Genomic DNA, 23368 nt, shown 5'->3' on the forward strand with positions numbered 1-23368 from the left:
GAACAGAGATTTGGAAGTCAGCCATAGTTAGAAGGTGAATCATGAACATTGATCAAGGAAATTAGATTGAAAAGAATCCTCAGGCAAGTAGGAGGAGGGCCAGAAGAGAAAAGGGCCTATGAAGCTGAGGGAGGAGGGAACATCCAGAAAGGAGGGATAGTCATCATTACCAGAACCTGGAAAGATTTTAAGGAAGATAAAAACGGAGAAATGTCTAATAAATAAAGCAATGCAGAAATTCTTAACAGCAGTTTCAAAAAACAGTTCTTAAACAACAGTAGTTTCATTTGAGGGAATTTGGAACCCTGAATAGAAGCATGTATAATGATCAGTAGAGGAGGAAATGGAGTCAAGGACTATAGAAGTTTGTTTTTGTTTTGTTTTGTTTTTTAAATAGCAGACTTTGTCTATAAAATAGAGGAGACAGGCGCTTTCTATTTTAAATAATTATCCTTGTTAATCAGATACCAATTAGCCCATGTGTTGCCTATCTAAGATTTGGCAATGGAGGGAAAGATCTGACAGCCTTCTTCACTCACTGACTTCTCCGTTTGTTTAATAACTTTCTGCATCCGGGATCAACACAGGAGCCCATCTGTTCATCTTCAAGTTGCTGATTGGTGAGAACTCAGTTTAAGTCATGGGAGCAGGACCTTACCTGTCAATTCAAACTTATTTGAATGATTATGGTTTCACTTAATTGGACCCCAGATAGTTACTATTTACAACTAGTGCAAACATAGCTAACTATAAACATAAATATTATTCAACCAGTTAAATACATTTCTATGTCAATATTAGTAATTGACCAAGTATTTGGCAGTAGAAGTGATGTATTCTATCAATCTTAGAAATGTTTAATATCTTTCAAAGCTTCCAACAAAATAACACTTATAGAAATACGTATTCTATATAGAACTGCCAGACCAACAAAATAATTGTCTCTTTTATTTTCCCAATCTAATTCTAAAGCAGATGGACCATCCTCTTGCAGAAGGATGGCCCTAAATTTCTGTGCTATGTATATGATTATGACTAGACTCATGGGTGGATCATATGTCAAGTGGGGAGAACCTTCCCATTGCTGCTATTGAGAGAAAGGATAAGTACTTGTGTTCAACTTCATCTCGGATAGTGAGAGCATACCCAGACACTCCCAGTGTGCTCATATTATTTTATTTATGGGGCCATATTATTTTTTTTGTTTGCCTATGATTGTGATTCCTTAATTCTTTATTATTTTCCAGTTTTGTTTTTTTTTGGTATAGTTCAGATGATCTTATTGGAGAATTGCATTACATAATTGTAGAGGCTGATTTCAGGAAAATCCCAAAACTAATCTTTAGTCATTTATATTACTACTACTACTACTACTACTACTACTACTACTACTACTACTACTACTACTACTACTACTGCTGCTGCTGCTGCTGCTGCTGCTGCTACTACTACTACTACTACTACTACTACTGTCACACACACACACACACACACACTAATATATACACTATTTTATATGCACACAAGTAACAGAAACAGAAAGGTGAGTCAAATCAACCCATGACTATAGATACTCTTCTTCAGAAAAGTGGATATTTTACTTTGGAAAACTCAAATACTGGCTGGCCTGCTAATATACTATTTACTATGGCCCACTCTATTCATGGAAGTGGATGTACATTTGTTCCATTTACATATATTCCAACAGACTTGAAAGCAGGAATCTTTTTTGTTTTGGCAATAATTTTAGTAGATTATATCCAATAACTTACTGTCTCACAAGTCTCAGAGTAAAGTGAAATAGCTTTTGAATATAAAGACTTCTCAGGTCATTTTGGACACATTTAATTTAGAATTACAATGGAAATGTACATTCCATTTATATGAGGGATTCTCTAAAGGCCATCTTACAGAGGAGATGGTTACAATTCCAAATACCATATCAAGAGATTTTTCCCCCAATTAAAATGTCCCTGGGAGAAAGATTATTACCATATATAATGAAAATTATGATTAAAGATGCTAACTTTTTGTGATAGCTTTGAGCAAGGGTAGGCACATTTCCACAGAACTAAAATGGGGAACTGTCCAAATCCTTCTTCCCTTGGAGAAACATTTGGAAAATTATTTAAGCAAGGGAGGGAAGTCAGTCAGCCACCAAGCATTTATTAGGCAATTATGTGTAGGAGTACTATTCTAAGCTAGAGCTTAGAAGAAAAGGCAAAAAATGAGCCCTTTGCTCCCAAGAAACATATTTTAACAGGGTAGACCACCTGTAAGTAACTTGGTACCTACAAGGGGTATACTGCACATATATCTATATATAGAATGCATGTGTATGTATATGTGTACACTTTGTATATGTAGATAAAATAGATAAGACACCTAGGCAAAAAATGAAGTAGATAAAGAAGAAGGGAAAAAAGAGAAAGAAAAGGCAAATAAAATAATGGAGGAAAGAAGAGGATAAGGAAAATGGAGTACAAAACAGACAAATAGTTCAAATCCTGGGATCCCTTAGTCCTTGAATTGGTTAGTCAAGAGATTCAGAATTAAGGAGGGGAGATCAGACCTCCAATAGATATGAGTCCCTCTTTATCTGAGTCTCAGAAGTCAAAACTGGTTTTTATTTTTCAACTCTGTTCCTAAAAACTAAGATTCATCATTCAGGAGACTTACTTCTCTCAAGACACAGGGATCGCCTCTTGTGCCTTGCAAAAATTTATAACAGCAGACACTATTTGTTTAAACTCACAAAGGACCATAGGGTATCTTGTTAGAAATTTAGTCCTAGCTCAGGGTTTGTGAGAGAATTATGGAGTCTGGAAGAGAGCACTTAAAGGTACAATGAGGTTAGTCATAGAAAAAAATCAATTTGTCAAATGAAGTGAAATTGAAAGTAGAATCTTAATTTTATGTTCTTTAACAATCCCATTATGCTTACTGAGCTAATTTCTGTTCTAATTCTCCATAGCATTTAGGGTACTTAGAGGTACAGAGTGATATTTACTTTTTCATTTATATATTTATTTATCCATTTATTCAGATACTTCACAAAACAGAGTGGCTTGAGGTCTGAAATGAAAGGCCTAAAGTGTTAAGGGACATAAGGAAATTGGGTCAGTGAAGGAAAGCCAAAACAAGAATGATTGGCAGGACACTGGATTTATTGGTCTTTTAATTATGTTAATAGGATGAAGGTTCTTAACCTGTGGTCTGGGAACTTTATTTTAATAGGTTATGATAACAGTATTTCAATATAATTGATTTCCTTTGTAATTCCATATGTTTTAGGTTATACATTTAAAAACGACCTATTAAAGGGTTCATAGGCTTCACTAGACTGGCAAAAGGATCACACACACACAGACACAGACACACACATACACACATACATACACACACACAGAGGAAAAAAAGAGATTTCAAGTGCCTTCCAAAGAAGGAGGATCAGAAATCAATATTCTAAGAGGTCAGCCTTGGGTAGAAAGTACCCAGATTCACTGAACTCTCCATTCTCTCCTCTTAATTATTGTGGGGAACATGAATCACCTTCTCACATGAGCAAGTCCTTTAGGCCTTTGAAAGTTATGACTTTTTCATTGAAAAGAAAAGGTTCTCAGGGATGCCCCCATATCTCATCTCTAAAGTTAATGGTTCATTGTAGAGGCCTAGTGGAACTAAATAGTGAATACAGGCATGGAATATGGAAGTGTTTGTTTGTTTGTTTTTTTAATGACGAGGCAAGTGTGTTAGGCAGGAAGTTGTGGCACACTCAGAGTCCAATCAGAGGCTTTCCTGAATCAGGTGGCATTTAGAGATCTCAAGAAAACCCATGGCTTCAAGAGTTGTTTTTTTTCTCTTTTCAAGTATCACAAGCTCCCATTAGTACATTATGAAGATCATCTTATGTTAGGAGCTTGCTTACTACTGAGATAATAACTATTCAACTCCTTTCCAGAATGTCCAGTCTGTCTGTAACTTTGAGTCTCTTCTAATATTTAGAAGAAGAAGCTGGCTCACAAGGCAGCTAGGTGTCAAATAAGAAACACTGGTCCTAGAGTCAAGAACATCTGATTTGATATCTAACCTCAATTATTAACTAGCTCTGTTATCCTGGGCAAGTCAGTTAATATTTGTTTATCTCTGTTTCTTCATCTGTAAAATGGGGGTAATAATAACATTTACCTTGGACTGTTGCTCTGAGGATTATATGAGATAATCCTTTTAAAGTGCTTAGAATAGTGCCTGATGTGTATTAGATGCTACATAAATATTATTATTATATTACTACAAACATGTTTATTTTAACATGGGGTAAGAAAAATACACAAAAATCCAGAGTGGTATCCTGATCTATGAATTCATTTTTTAGCTCTATAGTTAGATGTTCTAGGCACTGTACTAGGTTCCAGGAATGCAAGTACAAAGAATTAAAAATTCCCCATACTTTTAGTAGGGGATACAAGTACATATATAAATATAAATAGCATATACAAAGTACATAAATAGAAATACATACAAGGTACTTAAATGCAAAGTAGGCTCTGAGGGAAGACTCTAGCAGTTATTGCAGGGTAGATAAAGAAAAGCATCATGTATTAGATAATCATGCTTGAGCCGCTACATAAGAAAGAGAGAAATTTTATAATGTGGAGGTAAGGAGAGAATACATTCCAAACATGTGGCATAGGGTTAGGAGATATGTTGTTACCTGGGAAGAAAAAAAAGTCCCATTTGACTGTTTCACAGGATGTGTCAAAGGGAATAATGTACAACAATACTGGAAACATAGATTTGCAAGTGAAGTGGTGTTTTGGAAAAAGATTATCTCTCTGTACTTTAATTTTCTTAATTGTAAAATGAAGAAACTGAGATAATCTGCTATAATAGGTCTGTCCTTACTGTGAGGGAAGCCATTCTATTAATATGTAATTTTTTATTTTATTGTTTATTTTAATTTATATGATTTTTTTCCTTACAAGGATTTTGAGGAAAAGTATTTTACAAATGTCAAAATGACATTGATAAATGATGACTTTACTGTAGTCACATAGATTATGTGTCAGAGGCAGCATTAGAACTCAATTCTTTCTAATTCAAAATCCAATATTCTAGCCAATATCCAAGCCTGCCTCTTATTTCCATGTGGAAGATTTGTAAAAGATGGTAGTCATTCTGATTTTTCAGCAATGATCCTCTTTTCCTTTTACATGTAAGCTCCAAGATTTTTTATTTATTAATATTATTTACATTGTTATATTAATAATTAATTAACAATAAATTCACAATTGGAATAATATTGCACAGTGGGGAAAAAATGCTGAATTTGTAGTCAGAAAACAGTTTTTAATCCCACCACTGGCATTTGAACCTGTGTGATTTTGGTCAAGTCTTTCATTTATCAAGGCATCAATTATTAATCTATAAAATTAGAGGGTGGAACTAGATGACTTCTATGCCCTTCCACACAGCAACTCTCCTCATCACAATTTCTATATACCACAGGTAGAAATAAAATAATAATTTTAGGAGTTTTGTGGAAGATGCAGATAACACAAAAAAAATTATAGAAATTCAGAAATGCACAAAATATATGTATAATATTGTGGCGGGGGGAGAAGGAAATCAGCAAAGCTGGAAGAGTCATTTTCTGGTACCAAGGGAGGATCAAAAAATTTTAAGCCTATTTTCTAGGACCCTGTGATGTGGGAGGGATAACTTTATAAGTCCTCCTTGAGAAAGTAGTGAACTAATAATATAATACTATAAAGAAAAAATAACCATTTTAACCCACTGAACAAAATGCTAACCTGTGTCAACTGATTAACATTGTGATATGGACCTCAATGTCCTCCACAGTAGATTTACATTGCATTTTTTTAAATTTAGTATTCTAGTAGGCTTTCTCACTGCAGTAATCCTTAATTTGTTTCAAATTATCACAATTAAAAAAAGAGCTTTAAAGCTGACATCATTACACAAAAGCTGCTTGTAATTGCAAAGAATCTGCCTTGGTGTTTTAAAATTAGATAGTTTTAGGGTACATTTCTTCCCTTGGTAAAACTGAAACTAGCAATCTATCAGTGTTCGGAAAGCTATATTTAAAATTTTGTTAGGAATATTTTTTCTAATCTTCTTTTGATGGACTGCTGTGGAGACTGTATCTGTGATTTCATTGATGTTTAGAACTCTGAAGTTAAGAATCTTCCTTTAGCAATTGAAGTTGTCACCTTCTCTATATCTTACAGTCTTAGAATTTTGCCTAGGGCATAGAGAAGTTAAGTGACTTGCCAAGGATCACACAAACAGTATTTGTCAAAGGCAGAATTTGAGACTTTTTTTTCTTCCTAGTTCTAAGACCAGTTTTTAATTGACTATGCTATCTTATTTCCTCATAAAATCATATTGTATCAGGAGATAATTTTTTTTAAAGCAATTGGGGTTAAGTAACTTGCCCAAGTTACATGGCCAGTTGTGTGTGTGTTTGTGTGTGTGTGTGTGTGTGTGTGTGTGTGTTAAGTATCTGAGGCCGGAATCCATCCCAGGTCCTCCCAGCTTTGGAGCCAGTGCTCTTACTCACTGTGCCACCTAGCCTCCCCGAGGAGATAATTTTTGCTTCTAGACCTGTGGAATAAATTTGGAATAAAACTATGTGATTCTATTCTGAATTGTTATCATTTAAAATACTATTTTTTCAATATGTTAGTGTTTCAAAAATCCTTGGGTCACATCAGTATAGATACCACTTTCTGGCTATAAGTATCAACCTTCTCTATGGCTGGTTGCTGCAGGGTTGAGGCAGCTGGTGTCACAATAGACAGAGAACTGGGTCTAGAGTCAGAAAGACCTGAGTTCCAGACTAAGACACTTATTAGCTGTGTGACTCTAGAGAAGTCACTTATCTCTGTTTGCCTTAGCTTTCTCAATTGTAATAACAGAAAAATAATAGTACCTAACTTGGAGTATCATTTTGAAGATCAAATGAGATAATAATTGTGGGGGAAAAGTATTCAGCATAGTACCTAGCCATGGATCAATAAACATTTATTGAGTCCCATTTACATGCCATTTGACTATGGTACAAAGTAGAAGCTATAAAAATACCTATCTTTTCTTCTCCCCACTTACTATTCCTAGATAGCAATCTTGTTTCTGACTTTAGGCTCACAGAAATTACAACAGTATGGAACCTTAGATACCATCTTGTTCAGTCTTGTCATTGCAGTACAAGAAATTAAGACCAAGGAAGGTTTGATAACTTTTCCATAGTCTTCATAAATTTCTGAAGTAGAATAAAATCATCTAGTGCTAACCAATTCAGGCTCCTTTAAATGACCTCTCAAAATTTATTTAGAGACATCATTGGGATGACAGAGATATAGTTCCCTCACTGGGCCTTGTTAAATCCTTTTACAGAATGGCATAATTAGTCAGAACTTACTCTTTGCTGACATAATGTCTGAGAAACCTGACTCACTTCTATACCACCATTTAGATTTTTTTTTAATTTTGCTTTTTGGAAGGGGGAGGGCAGGGCAATTAGGGTTAAGTGACTTGCCCAAGGTCTCCTGGCTAGTAAGTGTTAAGTGTCTGAGGCTGGATTTGAACTTAGATCCTACTAACTTCAGGGCCAGTGCTCTATTTGCTGCACCACCTAGCTGCCCCAAGATTTTTTTTAACGTTAGAGTACTTAGTTTTATCTCTAGATTGTTACAGAAGGTGAGAACAAGAATTTTGGGAGGAGTGGTGTAGATTAAATATTAAATAACACATTATATATGTGTTATTTATATATACAATTATTTATGTTTACATATACAATTATATATAATTAGAAACAGCAGTAGTTATTAGAATATTTAATATAACTTTTTTTACATTATGTAACCTAGAAGCAAGCAACCAGAAAGGCCTAAGACCTGTAAAGGTTTATATATTATGTGTGTAGGAAGACTTTAAGTCTGATGTGTATACAAGATGAGTTCTGATTAATGTGAAATAAAAGCTTAGTGAATTAGGTTAGGTACCCCAAGGGTCATTTTATTATTCCTGTACTGATGAACTTTGAATTGCTGGCCATTGTATCTATCACCTTTAGCCCTGGCTTGGGAAATTGTCTTCTGTGCAACTTAGACAATGAAGTAAAACTCACATAAATAAAGGTATAGGAATTACTCTTATTCTAAATAAAAGATTAGAAATGTTAATGGTACATGAGCTTTTTCAAAAGTAGTACAATTATGGTAATTTTTTCTTTTCCATTTATTTTTTAGAAATTTGCAAGCAAAGGATATGTGTGTATATCTGTGTATCAAGTTAGAGATAAAAACAGAAAATATCTGTTAACCTCAATATATTATTTTTTCCCCATACCTGAGGCAATATCAAGTATCTAGGACAGAACATTTTTACAAGTTCAAATGTATTTCTCTCTCTCTCTGTCTCTCTCTTTCCATATATATGTGTGTATATGTATTTATATGCATACAATATGTATATATATACACACACATGTCATGTGTATATGTATGTGTTTTGTGGACTAGTTTCTCTAATTTTCTTACATAATCCTGCAAAATTAAATCTCATTAAATCATCCTTTCATCATGTCATGTGTCTGCTTAAAGCAAAGTCAATTAGTCTCATTAATTAAAATTTAACATATTTTCATAGTGAATTATATTTACAAGAGCATTCCTTACATTGACCAGTAAATATTATTATTTCTATTCTACAGATGAGGATGAAAGTCACAGAAGTGAAACAATTTGCCCATGGTCACAAAGCTAATAAAAGATGGAAACCACACTTAGTCTAAGGTCCTTCTCATCCTTTACTAGGTCTTCCATTAGGTTGTACTTAGAATCTTTAGAATCTTGTTTCTGACTACCTATAAAATCATAGAATTTAAACTTTTACAGGATCTTAAGTAATATTTAATCTAACATTCTGATTTAAAACAACAAATCTGAGATCTAAAGAGATTAAATGAATTTCCTAAGGGCTCATTGATACTTATATCCATAGCAATAATATTTCTACATCTCTTGCATGTCCTCCCTTTTGTCACTCACACAGCCATCACTATAATTCAGAGTCTCATCACATTACAATAAACTTCTGATTGTTCTCTTTGACTCATCTCTCTACTCCAATCTATCTTCCACAATCCCCCAAAATTGTTTTCTTCAAGTATTAGTTCAGACCATGCCATTTTCCACTCCCCCCCCATCAATAAATACCACTCTGTCTCTGTTACTGCCAAAATCAAATATAAAAGCATTGCTTGGAATTTAAATCTCTTCACAACCTGATCCCTTTCTACCTTTCCAGACTTTATTCAGTCTACTCCCCTCTACACAAGATTGGGCTAATTGCTTTTCTACCCATATAACAACCCTTCTCTTATTCCTATGCCTTTGCATTGGCTATTCCTCATTCATGGAATGTTCTTTTTCAAGACCTCTGACTAATTATTCATGGCTTCTAGTAAGATTAAACTCTAGAGGGGCTTCCTACAGGAGTTTTTCCTGATCCTCTCAGCTGCCAGTGTCATTCACTTTAGGTTACTTAACATCTACTCTTTATCTCATATGTATTGATTTATATATGTTTTCTTTCTCATTAGAATGTAAAATCCTTAAGGGAATGTAAAAATTATGGGATTTAAAAATCTTCCATGCACCATTGGACTTGCTGACATAGCAGGAATGGGTGGGGCAAGAGGAAGCAGAAGCCAAGCTAGAGCTGTGTTTTGACTGGAAGCCTGGTGGCAGCTGCAGAAACAAAAGCAAGCATTGGCCAAGGCAAGCAAAAGCACAGGCAAAGGCATGAACTCTTTTTTTGAGCCAGCTAGAATTTCTGCTTAGGACTCCTGCTGAGGACTGCCAGGGAGGGGAACTGTGGTGGAGGGGCCTGAGCGGCTGGGAGCACACTTGCTGGACACTGAGCAGTTGCCGTGAATGGGGAGAGGAGGACCTTTGCCTAAGGTAGCCTGCTCTGTTTTGAAGGCTTGAGAATGTGGGTGTTTACTATATTAATTACATGTACCAACTTTGTAACTACAGTGATGGCTTTGACTTTCTGGTTTGGGGACTCAATTTTCTGGTATTTGAATAAATGTTCTACCTTTATTCCCTATGTATAGAGCCTGGTATATTTTGTGATTAATAACCATATCAGCATATTTGTAGTTACTGTAGGCATTGTGAATATTGCATTATTGATACAGGAAATAGATATTTTCCTTTTTCTTTGTATCCCAAATTCTTACTTTGGAACTCATATGTAGTACATACTTAAGACATCTCTGTTGATTGATTAATTGGCTGAGTTATTCAGTGCTTTAATGTTTATATTAAGTCCAATTCTGTCATTTTTCAGGTGAGGAAATTAAGATACAGTTAAATGTTAAGTGTCTTGACTAGTATCACATAGATACTAAAAAAAAATAGGATTGGAACTTAGATGTCCCTGGGTCTAAGTACAACACTCTATCAACTACTCCACTGAGAAGCCTAGACAGGTAAATAATAACATTTTGCTGAATTCAATGGAATTCAGGAATTTTTAATATAAGTTACATAATACATATACACACATTATATATAGTCAATTAAAATAATAAAAATTGAAATAAACAATGAAATATATGGCTAAAAAAGGACTTCCCTAATGTAGACACATCATCTCTTTGAAATTCTCTATTTTTCTCTTTTGACTAATCCTCATATTTTCATTGGATCTCATCTTATTTCAAAGTTTAGTAGGGGATATTTTGCATGTTCTGACAAATATTTTGGATAGAAATGTGGATATCTTGTTTTCTTTCTTTATTTGGTTGGAATTTTCATTACCCTACTAGTTAGTAACTTCCATATTCCATTTAAAAAAGATGTCTATAAACACAGAAAGTTCTCATATCATATTAAATCTAAAGTCATCTTGGTGATCAGAAAGACAAGGGGTTCTTAACAATATATGAATCATTTGAATAGGCTGGTGAAAACTATAGATATTTCAGAGAAATAATGTTTTTTAGGTTCTTACACTAAAAAATAGCTTTCAAAGGTAATCAGTAATGGTGAAACATGGTTGTCATTAAAAAAAATCCCAGAACTCATGTCAAGAACACCTTAATTATAAGTCAGTTCTTCATTTTACACACAAATATGCTATGATTCTCCAGGGTATAGTGACTTTTCCAAGGTAGTGACTTTACCCAAGTAAAAAAATTGGTAATCTCTTATTGAAACTAGGTATTATGACATCTAGTCCAATACTCCTTCTTCAACATATCTGCCTATTCTTCATGCTTATGCTTATCACCTTCATCAACATTAGCAGCAATGTCACCATTATTATTAAAATTATATAGAATTATATTTATATGGTTATATGTGTGTGTGTGCATACTTGTGTCTGTGTGATTGTAATTGTAAAACCCTATGGATCCATAGAGGTTTAATCTCTTCAATAGAAGGGTTCTGCTATGGGCCAGAAACTGACTTCATTACTGATAAAACCAACCCCAAAGAGAAGTTAGACCCATTTCACATTTTCTATTTCATTCCAGGGAAATGTTCTGAAACAAAGTTTAGGAAAGCTTCATTTCTAGAGCCTCTCCCAAGGGGATAAAATAATCCCTTGTGGAAAGATACTCAATAAACAAAGTAACTTGGATAGAGGATGGCAATTTATTCCCACACAAAATAAATGCTATAACACAAATGACTTATAAATACAAATTGGCAGATACTTAAACATTATATAGCTCACCTACAAATCCTCTTGCAGGAGACTGATATTTAAACACTGAAAAATAAAACAGTACAAATGAAGAGGGTTACAATGTACATGTCCTTTACCTAGGTTCTATTGAGCAAATCACTCAGGGTGCATATCATTAGTTAAGCAAGGGTAAGGTTTCAGGTCTCAAATTCTTGATTATGCAACCAACAGTGGAAAACACTCAACTCAGGATGGCTATTTCAATCACCTATCTTAAGGGGAATAAACACAAGGAAAAAGAGGCTGTGAGAGACTTGAGCAACGATCTCAGGCTCTCCTAGACATCTCATATTCTGTCTGTCATGTGCAAGTAGTCATCGTGAGGTCATTAGTGTCCATTTGGTCCAACTTAATTCTGAAGGACTTATTCTCTTCAGTGAGTTTTGGACATTCCTTTTCCTTCTGGGCAATTTGGCTCTTTAAGGCATTCTTCCCCTCATTGGCTTTTTGGACCTCTTCTGCCATTTGGATTCAGTCTATTTTTAAGGTTTTTTTATTCGGTATTTTTTGGGGTCTCCTTTAGCAGGCTGTTGACTCACTTTTCATGATTTTCTTGCATTATTCTCATTTTTCTTCCCAATTTTTCTTCAACTTCTCTTATTTGATTTGCAACATCCTTCTTGAGGTCTCTTCCATGGCCTGCAATCAGTTCATATTTTCCTCGGAAGCTTTTGATGAAGGAGTTTTGACTTTATTGTCTTCTTCTGTTCCATGTTTTGATCCTCTTTGTCCCTCCAAAAAGATTCTGTGCTCTGATTGTGTTTCCTCTGTTTGCTCATCTTGTCAGTTAGTTACTTGGCTTTTGAGCTCTTTGCCATGGTAGAACTCAGCTTCCAGCATGGAGAGAACTGTGTCCCAAATTTCTGGGGGTTTTGCAGCTATGAGGAGGACACCCTCTCTACAGCCACCACAAGCTCTGGCATGCTAGCCTTCCTCATCCCAGGACCACCACCAAAGTCTAGGACCCATATCCAAGCAGGTCAAAGCAAGGGCAATTACCTTCTGAATGGTCTCTTGGTCTCTTTATGATCTAAGGAGGATCTCTGGAGGCATAATGTGGCTGCTGCTGCACCACTGTCACCTCTGTTGTTCAGGGGGTAGGGACCGAAATGCACTCTTCTCTGACCCAGTTCCAACAGAGTTCTCTACTCACCTTTTACTTTCTCTTTGGTTTTTATGGGTTGAGAAGTCTGGAAACCACCACAGCTGCTGATGATTCACTCTCCTGAAGTCTGCTCTAGCTGGTGTGGCCACTAGTCTGGGCCACTGTGGCTCACGTATGACTGTGCTCAGCTCCCAGCCTTGTGTAACCCTTCCTGTTGGCCTTCTAGACTGCCTTCATTGGGAGATTTGTTTCTCTCTGTCACTTTGTGAGTTCCATAGCTCTAAAATTTGTTTGGGATCATTTTTTTTTACAGGTATTGGAGATTGTTGGAGTGGGAGCTCAAACAAGTTCCTGCTTTTACCCTGCCATCTTGACTCCAGCTCCCTCATTACAGTTTTTTTGCAGAAGAGGAAATTGGTTTTCAAAGAAGTTAAGTGACTTATCCAAATCACAGACTAAACAAATGATCATGGAAGGACAAGATAGGGCAAAAGTTTTAACACTCAGATCACTATACTGTACAATGTACCTCCTGTGGTATTCAAATATAAGATTGGGTACTCTCACAACTATTAAGTCAAATTTTGATTTAATTATTTCACTAAATTTTTAAACTGACATAATGTCTCTTACATAAATGATTGATTTAATAGTATATGAAGACTATTGTAGCAAGTCAAATCAGCTACTAATATCTAAGCAAATAGCAGGCAAAGTTAATATGTGTTTTAGAACTGTTCAAGCTGCTGGACCATTGGATAATCCAAAAGATAACTCCCTTACTTTTTTTTTTGAGTGAATGGAGGATAGCTTATTGATTTTGTCCAATTGTGATCAGTGGATTCACTGAGTATTTCCTAGGACTCAGCTTCATTTTGTAATGTGAGGACCAGCTACTAAGACTGGAGTAAATTGAAACACCAAAGTTTCAAATAGAGTATACAATATTATACATTGCGGTCTGAGAAATGTTCCTTAATGTGCTTCACTTCAATTGCCATATGCCCCATATTAAATGCCACAAGGAAACCAATGAGAATCCTACAATCATTCTCCCTGAAACTATAATGCAAGTTTTTTGCATGTCAGAGGAAGAATTTATGGAAATGCTAGTTGTGTATTTCCTGTAAAGTAGAAAATGATGAGAAAAGATATCCTTTACACATACTTTCTACATAGTAGGACATACTCAAAAGGAAAATAAGCATATTAATTATTTGAGTGGCAAAGTCAGTTGGCCACCTTTCTCAGACTTTTATGCACCAGATGTCATCTCCTGGCTTCCATCCCTTCTTATTTGTGCCTTAGTATATTTACTTTAGCATTTATCAGCAATGAATAAACCTCAAAATGCTATTTTATTCAATTCTAAGATGAAACACTTAAAAGAAATAAAGTGCTCTAATAACTTTAAGTCACTCTCCATAACACATGGCAATTTAAAATTATTGGAGCATTTTATAAGTGTTTCTGTTTTGAAGTGATCAGGGTTTAGAAATTATGAAATGTTATTTAACTTTATTGCTTTGCTTTAGATTTATTGGTATCATTGTGAAAAAATAAGGGTAGTAGTATTCGAACTGTATTTAGTCAATATAAGGATGTTGTGGAGATAAACTCTTTAAAAAAAGGAAAAAAGGGGATAAAGATTATATGATTTGAGGGTGTGGTATCTTCTTTGATTTTTAGAACTCTAGCATTATTTCATTTTAATATTGGTATTAGGTGTTACATGCTGCCTCCCACAAATTTGGCATCTTTTCACAAATTTGTGCTTCTATTGATTTTTTAATGAAGGCACTCTTTATGGCAAGAGTGATTATTATAAAAACTCATCAGATTCTCTGCGTTTCTTGTTTCTCCTTTCTCCAATTTCATAGTCCTTCCATCACCAAAGTTCTGTAGGTACTGTGCTCTCCAGGTACCTGTTCCTCATCTGCACGCTGAGCCAAAACAAGAAAGTATGTCATCAGGTCTTACATAATTCAACAAAGCACAGTATAAATTACTACATTTCCAGATAATTGCAACATTAACTATTAACAGAAACTATGTGTCATAATAGATACATTTAAGAAACTGATAGCAAGAATTTTTGTTCATAGACCAAGGCCTGATGAGTTGTATACCAGATCTCCTCAAATTTTTGTTCTTTGTCATAAACATAATTCTTAGAATCTTCAAAAATGGTTCAGGAAAACATTTTCTTACACATTCCCAGTAATTCATTTTTAGAATTGCGTTTTCATAAGATTTTAGAATTCATCCAAATTGTACCCTCTACAAACTGTCCCGGCCTATTCTACTACTGTGATTCTTGCTAATCTTATCCCATAGGAGCTCCACAAGTGATCCAACATGTAGATCTAAAGGTGAAAAACAGACAGATATTCCTTAATCACCAATTTAAACATAAATCACAGATTCAGTCCAAAATGTGAGATTTTCCTGTATTCTATGAAAACAAGAGAAGAGACCATGAAAATTTCAGTGAAGCATCGTGTCTGCCTGTCATCCTTTGTTCTTGCCACATGAGCTCCCACTTTTCAGAATTAACTGATATAAGAGGAGCCATATATACCAATAATTATTGATGTTCTCTTAGTTACCCCTTTAAAAAAAAAAAAGGTAGAACAAACTCTGAGATATTTTCTATACCTCTTGTAAGCTTGTCTTCTTTGGATACCTTGTATATTCATCTCACAATACCCTCACGATTGTATCACCTCCAGCACAAACCTCAATTATGTATACTTGGTCCAATTTAGAATTCATTCAGATTGTCCCCTCTGTCCAATACTGACTGCTTTTCCCATCTCTTTAGTGAAAGTTCTATCTCCCCTATAATACCTCAAGAACTTTGATGTTAGGGTAAAAGTATGATACCTCAATGACATTTGATGGGAAAAAAAGGTCTGATAAAATATCTTTCACATTTTTTTTTCTAATTTCCTACTACTTATGGTTATACATTTTCCTCCTTTACCTTTTGTGAAAATTAAAACAATATTAACACAACAAATGAAAAAAAATTTTTTAAAAACTATGTCTTTATGATGTTGAATAGAGGAGTGGAAAAAAATCAATTCATTACCTAGAAATATCTAAATATCCTGACCTCGTATATTTAACTACATAGCAAATTTTCTTCTTTGTATTTAGTATTGTTTAGCTAACTTATAGAAATTCAAAGTCTTATGTAAATTGAATAAAATGCATTACTAAGATTATATGAAAGTAAATCTAAGGGGGCGGCTAGGTAGCACAGCGTGTAAGAGCACCGGCTCCAGTGTTGAGATAAACCTGGAGATCAAATCCCGGGGCTCAGACACTTAGCAACCACCCAGAAACACCTGGCCATGTAACCTTGAGCAAGTTACTTAACCCCAATCGCTTAGGGGCTGCCAGGGGGCTCAGCGAGTAAGAGCACCGGCTCCAGTGTTGGGACGACCTGGAGATCGAATCCCGGGCTCAGACACTCAGCAACCACACCCAGAAATAACTGGCAGTGTAACCTTGAGCAAGTTACTTAACCCTGATTGCTCAATAAAAAAAAAAAAAGAAAGAAAGAAAGAAAGTAAATCTAGGATTATTTTATTTGATTGTGGTTGATGAAAATTACTTTAAAATACAGTATGAAAAAGAGTGTTATGAAAACAAGAGTGGAGAAGTAGGTTGGTTAGAGCCACATTGTTTATCTTTCTAATTGTATGGCCCAAGTTAAGTAACTTGACCTTGCTCAACCAAAGTTTTTTTTTAATTCAATATAATTTTACTTACAAATTTGACAGAAAATATTTTATGTTTCACCCCATTTGGAGAAAAAAAATATAATTTTTTTTAACAAATATTCATAGTCAAGCAAAGTGATTTTCCTCATTGATCTAATACCTTCCAAAATATCTCATTCTACATACTGGCTCCATTGACTCTCTGTAAGGAGTCCAATAACATATTTTATCATTGTTCTGTTACAATCTTGGATAGCCCCTTCATTGTTCAGAGTTCTTATAGTTTTCAGAGTTCCTTGTTTTTGTAGTGTTAATATTGTAAGAATTGCACTTCTGACTCTGGCAAATTTATCCTTCACCAAGGTAGATAGTTTTCAAAATTTCCAATTTTATAATATGGCTGTTATATTTTAAATTGTTAAATAAAATAAAATAATTTGATTTTGCTTGGCTATTGTTATTCTACAAATTGTTTTCCTTCCTTTGTGACTTCATTCTTTCTCATTGTAGTCAAATCTCCAAAAGTTTTTGTTTCATAATATTGTTATACTATACATTTTTTACTCATCTTTAAATTGAGATATTATCCTATATATCTACCTAAATGAATTGTTGTGTAAATGAAATAACTTATACTTTGAGAATTTTAGATGTCAATTAATCTTCTACCACATTAAATTCTTTCAAAATGTGAATATGAATAATTATGATACTCTTGTTGCAAGAACTTCCCAATACAAACTCCGAAATCTGTGGTCAGTTCATATATTCTGTTCCCTAACAAGATACTTTTCTTCAGCCTAGAAATTGGATGAGAGATCTGTTTCCAGGATCACTTATTCTAGGTTCTGAAGAATGAGTAAAACCCAGAAACTCATGGAGAAAGGGAAAGGTCATTGTGTAGTAGAGAAAGAGTGCTAATACTATTTTATCAGCTAAGTAGTTGTGAGAGCCATTTCAGTCTCATTTTCTCTGAATCTCTATTGCCTAGTGTTTAAAAAGGGGATAATAATGTTTTTACTAGCCTTAAGGTGAGGATTTGCTATACGAGATTATTGAGTTCCTTTACCTGTAAAAGATCTTTGATAATTTGAAATAAAACCCTATGTGCTCACCTGAGAATGAACCTATCTTCCATTTATTAAAATTGTTCCTATGGGGGAAAAATATTCTGAATTCTAATAAACTTTCAAATAAAATTGAGAAACACTGCCTATTTGTAAATTATACATATTCTATATTATCTAATTTCTTATCATCTATACTAGTGTGTATTCTTCTTTAAATTGCTTCAGAATTTTGTAAAAAAAAAAAACATATTGACCATATCAGTTTTTTTAATAAATATTGACTGAATTACTCAGTGGGACATTTGAGCAATAGTGCTCATGGTCAATTTCAATAGCCCTGTGGGTCATCATACTGACAATAACTAAATACATGACAATGGATCTTATTCATGAACTGGGAGTCTTCAAATTTTGAAGAACTGGAATAAAAAACAGGGAAAAATAGATTTCCAAGCTCATTCTTTGAATCCTTCAGTGGAAGGTAGAAGGGAAGGAAGATACAGGGAAGGAAGAGTGAAAACAAACACATATTAAGTACTTATTATGTGCCAAGAACTTTACAAATATGATCTCCTTTGATCCTCATAACAACCCTGCAAAGTATATACTATTTTTATCTTCATATTACAGTTAACAAAATTGTGGCAGACAGTGGTTAAGTAACTTGCTCAGGGTCACATAGCTAATAAAAGTCTGAATCCAGATTGGAATTCAGGTCCTCCTGACTCCAGACCTAGCAATCTATTCATTGCACCAACAGGGTACATCTATGATGTAGGGATAGAGATACTAAGAACACCAAAGGATAACTAAAACTTGGATATTCATGGAGAAAGGAAAATGTCATTATAGTGCTAGCTACTTTTTCAGCTATGTGAGTATGAGCTATTTCAGTTTGTGATTTCATTAGCATAGGGAACTCCCAGTTGAGAAAACTAAATCTGCCAATGCAGATTGGCACTTTCTGTACAATTTATAGTTTTAAATAGTTGTCTAGGGTACAGATACATTAAATGACTTCCTCAGAGTTACACAAAAAGTATATCTATCAGAGCTTGTGCATGAACTTAGATCCTCCTGAATTTGAGAAAGGTTCTCTATTTACCACAGAATACAACCTACTCTTCCCCCTTCTTATATATGGTAAACACTTAATAATTTTTATTCATTCATTCATTATATATTATATAGATGTAGAAGAGGTATAGAAGTATGAAAGTATGAAGAGATGATAAATTGACTTGCTGGCTGAACCTGCTCAAACTGAAATCCCTTCAAGAACATTCTCATGGTAATTCACCTTTGGAAACTGTCTGTGTCACTCTCACCCCAGAAAATTTGCTATATAATTACTTACATATTTGTATCTCTGTGATTAAAGTGGGCTATAAATTCTTGGGCAATGCTTATACAGCATCTTTATACTTTTGTATTATGACAATAGTCATGGGTAGGTACTTAATAAATGCTAATGGTGATGATTATCAGAAGTTTGAATAGTGCCATGTTGACTGTATCAGTATATAATATATTTCAGAATGAGACACTTGCTTAGCACTTTAAGAAAATGCATACTAAAACAATGGAAGAAGTCTTTTTCCTCCAAATATTAAACCAGAATTCTAATCAATATGCAAGCATTGTGAATTAGCCAGTTAGCAGTTAGTCACCTACTCAACAAATATATTTTTGAGTTTCACTGTTTACCAGAGACATATGTATCTTGAACAGCACATACTTTCTATTCAATTTCTTTCCCAATTTGTGCTATTACATCCTAACTGAAGAAAATTAGATTTGTGGTTTTGGTGGCTAAAAAACCACATATGGAAACATTACAAGTATATATAACTCATTCTGCAATAGCTATTTTGCTTTTTGCCAAAAAAAGAGTAGCTATGAGAAAGTGTTTTTTTTTTCTCTAACATCATTTTATATCAAGTACTATTGTACAATGTTATGTTAGAAGTAAATCATTGCTGTGTGCATTTTTTCATCAGAGAGCTAATAGACCTAAAATTCGGATACATCTTTTATTGAAAGGTCATTCCCTACAATATTCTAATTACCCTTTTTGGATAGCTTTGGGTGTTTAAAGCCACCAAGTATGATATGAAGGAGTTGTGCTTTGCTCAAGATATAAAAGCATGAGGTGGCCTTGATTAGTCACTAGCAACTAGGAGTTACTCACACCATGTGTAAATTAGGCCCTGTGGCAACACAGAGAAGGGATCCTATAAATGTAAAGTCCTTCCTCTCTTGAGCAGCTCAACTTCATTTCCACATCCAAGATGCAGCTAAGGAAAAGAAGGAAAAAGGAAGAAGGAAGAAGGAGGAGGAGGAGGAGAAACAACCAGGACCCTGCCCATATGGCTCCACAACAAATCTTTCTTTTTCAAGACTTCACGTTAATGTGTCAAGAAACACTTCAATATTCAATGAATCCATTTCAAAATACTCATATTTCAAACAAACAAACATATAACTTAGCAAAATAGACATTTTTAGCTTTCTAAATGCATAGGGCCATATCTTTAGAGGTGAAATGAAAAATTTAGGTCATATAGTTTAATTCTTTCATTTTACAGATTAGAAATTGACTCAGACTTGTTAAATTACTTACCCAAAGTCAAACAGGTGGCAAATAGAAGAGTAAGGATTTAAACTGAGGTCTATGGACTCAAGACACAACATTCTGTCTTCTTTACCATGCATACCTGATGTTTAGTTTCACATTCATAAATATAACATTTTATTATCTTTTATAAGTGCCCAAAAGACCATTATTCAGAGATAATAATACTGAAAAAAATTTAAAGAATAAAATCATGCTTGTGGATTTTCACTTGCTACCTATTCATGCAAAGGATTGTAATATGTTACAACTAATTCCAACCAATTGCAAATTAAATGGAAACATTAAAAAAAACATATTGCTATATGTATAAAATATTTGTGAATGTTTTCTTTTGAGGAGAGAATGAGGTGGTTGTCTCCTCTTTCAAAACAGAAACATCCAACTTGATTTTTCACACAAGTTATTTTCAAAATGAATTTATGGCATTCGTCCTTTAGGTTGGAGAATTTGGCTGAAATTTCAAAAAATATGTTGAAAGCTTTTTAGTGCATTTAATAATAGCCATATGTGTTTTTGTGCATAGCAATGAGAGTGCACATCCTATGTGTGACCAGGAGAACTTGAGATTTTGCTTTATATCCATAATTTGTAGGCAATATAGCCATAGCTCATGGAGCATTTCTTTCCATTGAAAAAAGGTTTCCTAGTTACAGAAAATATTGCATAAATTTTTTTTTTTGCGAAAAGTTTAGAAATGTCTAGTCTTACAAAGTGAAGTGAGCATGTAACTGAGTTAGTTATACAAGCATTTTTTTTCTTTTTCTGGAAGCTGCTATATAAACCATTACTGATATTTTTTTCTTAAATTGACTGCATAATCACATTAACTTTTCAAATGTAGACATCAGCTGGGCCATATATTTGTTTAGAGAAATAAAGTTTGCCTAATATTTTCATTCATCCATTATTTCTCCATAGAACACACACACACACACACACACACACACACACATTCAGAGCACTAAAAATCCTGAACATCACCTGAATGAACATAAATATTTTCTGCAGTTTAAATATTTAATATGTCAAATGTGGGAAAGCATATACTACACTTGTGAATGCACATAGTCTTTGCTAGCTTTAATATACTGTGCTGCCTATTCAACTAGAACAGTTCACTAGCCATACTGAACAGTATTGCTGAATACAACATATAAAATCCAATGTATTTCCAGATGTAGGAATGGTCCTAATCTCTGACAAGAATTTTCCTATAAACAAAAGCTTGATATTAGCTGTTCTTCTACTGTCCCAAGTTGCCAACTAATCAGCATAATTATGGTGAAGTGAAGGGAAGCACAGGAGAAATGAGAAAACCTTGAACTGTATCGAAAATGTCAAATTGTAATATCAACTCTGACATATTTTCAGGCAAATTCCTGTTGGAACAGTTTGAAGAAAATATCAGCTCGACAGAGACTCCTCCACAGCTTTCTGATAAAGAGGATTCCTTCAAATAAATGTTTCTTCACTTATCATTATCAGTGAGTCACAACGCCATCAAAAGAGGAGGCATGCTGGAATTATACTGTACATACTGAAATAGACAAGGTAGAAATAGATCCCAACAGAAAACCTACCAGGCAACAGAGAAATAGGCAGAAGAGAAGGAAATGTTTCATTCCTGACTTCACATTTAACCAGTAGTATTTTAATGATGTAACCAAAAGAAATAATAATGCTACTGTGAGGATGACTAATTTCTGATTGTTAAACTAAATAGTTGTTAATAGGCCCTGATATTTTTTCTGGGGGAAGAAGGCCAGGTGAGGCATTGCTTTAGCAAATTTCCTTGCCGTTCTGAAAGGTTAAAATCTCCTTAAAATAGGACAATTCTATAATATACATACAGACAATACCATAGGTTACTAGTGAGGAATCTTATATTGTTGTTTGTCCTTTGTTTTCAGAGAGGACTAACAAAATCATAGGTTGATGTCTTGACTCATGTGTGAATTGGATTTAAATGAGGCAGAGTTGCACAAAGCCATCAGCCTCTCTCTCTTCAAGAGTCATTTAGGACCAGGGGCAAGACAAAATCAAGATGCTTAGTGATGGCCCAGGATGAAGTGGATGGCCTTGGAGTCCTTGATGTCTGACCAAGCTATAAGCAGTAAATAGCACCAACTTCAGCTACCTTCATGACCACTGGAAAAAAAAAATTGTTCCCATAGGCCCATTATGCTCAGGGGAAGTCTTCACATGCTTGTAATAGCACTGTCCCCTGACCTCCTCCCCAAATTCACCAACAGGTTTGAGGGTACCCTTAGTTACCCTTAACCTTGTTTAGCCCATCTAAAAATGCAGTCTACCAAATGCAACCATTGTGCATATCATAGCTCCTTGGAGCCATAGGTGAGAGTTAAGTGCTAGGTACATACCAAAGGTGAATTAGAAGCTCTGAAAAGTTCTTGGCAAGCCCTCACACCAAAGGTGCTAGTCTTCCTTGAATACAATAAATGCTCCAGCTGTATACATTTCCCAGCTCAGATACTGTTTATCCTATTTCAAAAACCCAAATTGTATCACTTCTATGGAATTATCTCTGACCATGTCAATACACAGTCATCTCCTTAGCCTGGAAACACATAGAACCCTTGTTAAGAGCTCTCATTAACATAGTGCTTTATAGTTTATCAAGTGCTTTCCCTAGAGGGCTGTATGGTGATGGTGCAAATTATATTACCTGTATTTCACAGAGGAGGAACTTGAAGCTGGGAAAGGTAAGGTTACTTGGGCACAGTCATTTGGCTAGAAATGACACAAGGCAATTTTCAAACCCAAGTCTTCTAACGCAAGGTCATATAACATATTTCCTCTTACTACCATGTCACTCAATTTAGTCTTTTAATAATAATATGATATGCCCACTAATCTAGAACTGGGAAAAAAATAATATCAACTAGTCCAACCCCCTCATTTAACAAACCTAGATTGTCCAAAGTCAATCAGGTAGGAAATTATAGATACCACATCCTCTGAATCCACATTTACCACTTTTCTCTATAAAATATTGCTTTCAAATATATAT

General features: G+C 34.6%; 1 long non-coding RNA gene across 2 annotated transcripts; it reads left to right on the forward strand.

The window, feature by feature from the left end:
- The first annotated feature begins 204 nt into the window (after positions 1–204).
- Positions 205–23368, forward strand: LOC138142715 (uncharacterized). 2 transcript variants are annotated; one of them, XR_011163525.1, is made up of 4 exons: positions 205–620; positions 18891–18990; positions 21709–21821; positions 22248–23368. It is a non-coding gene; the product is annotated as an uncharacterized lncRNA (long non-coding RNA). The 2 variants fall into 2 exon arrangements; XR_011163524.1 differs by having other exon boundaries at positions 21709–23368.

This window comes from Petaurus breviceps, unplaced genomic scaffold (genome assembly GCF_028583685.1).
Source record: "Petaurus breviceps papuanus isolate PSGF00001 unplaced genomic scaffold, PetGlider_PUasm1.0 90602, whole genome shotgun sequence".
In the NCBI taxonomy this organism is placed as follows: domain Eukaryota; kingdom Metazoa; phylum Chordata; class Mammalia; order Diprotodontia; family Petauridae; genus Petaurus; species Petaurus breviceps.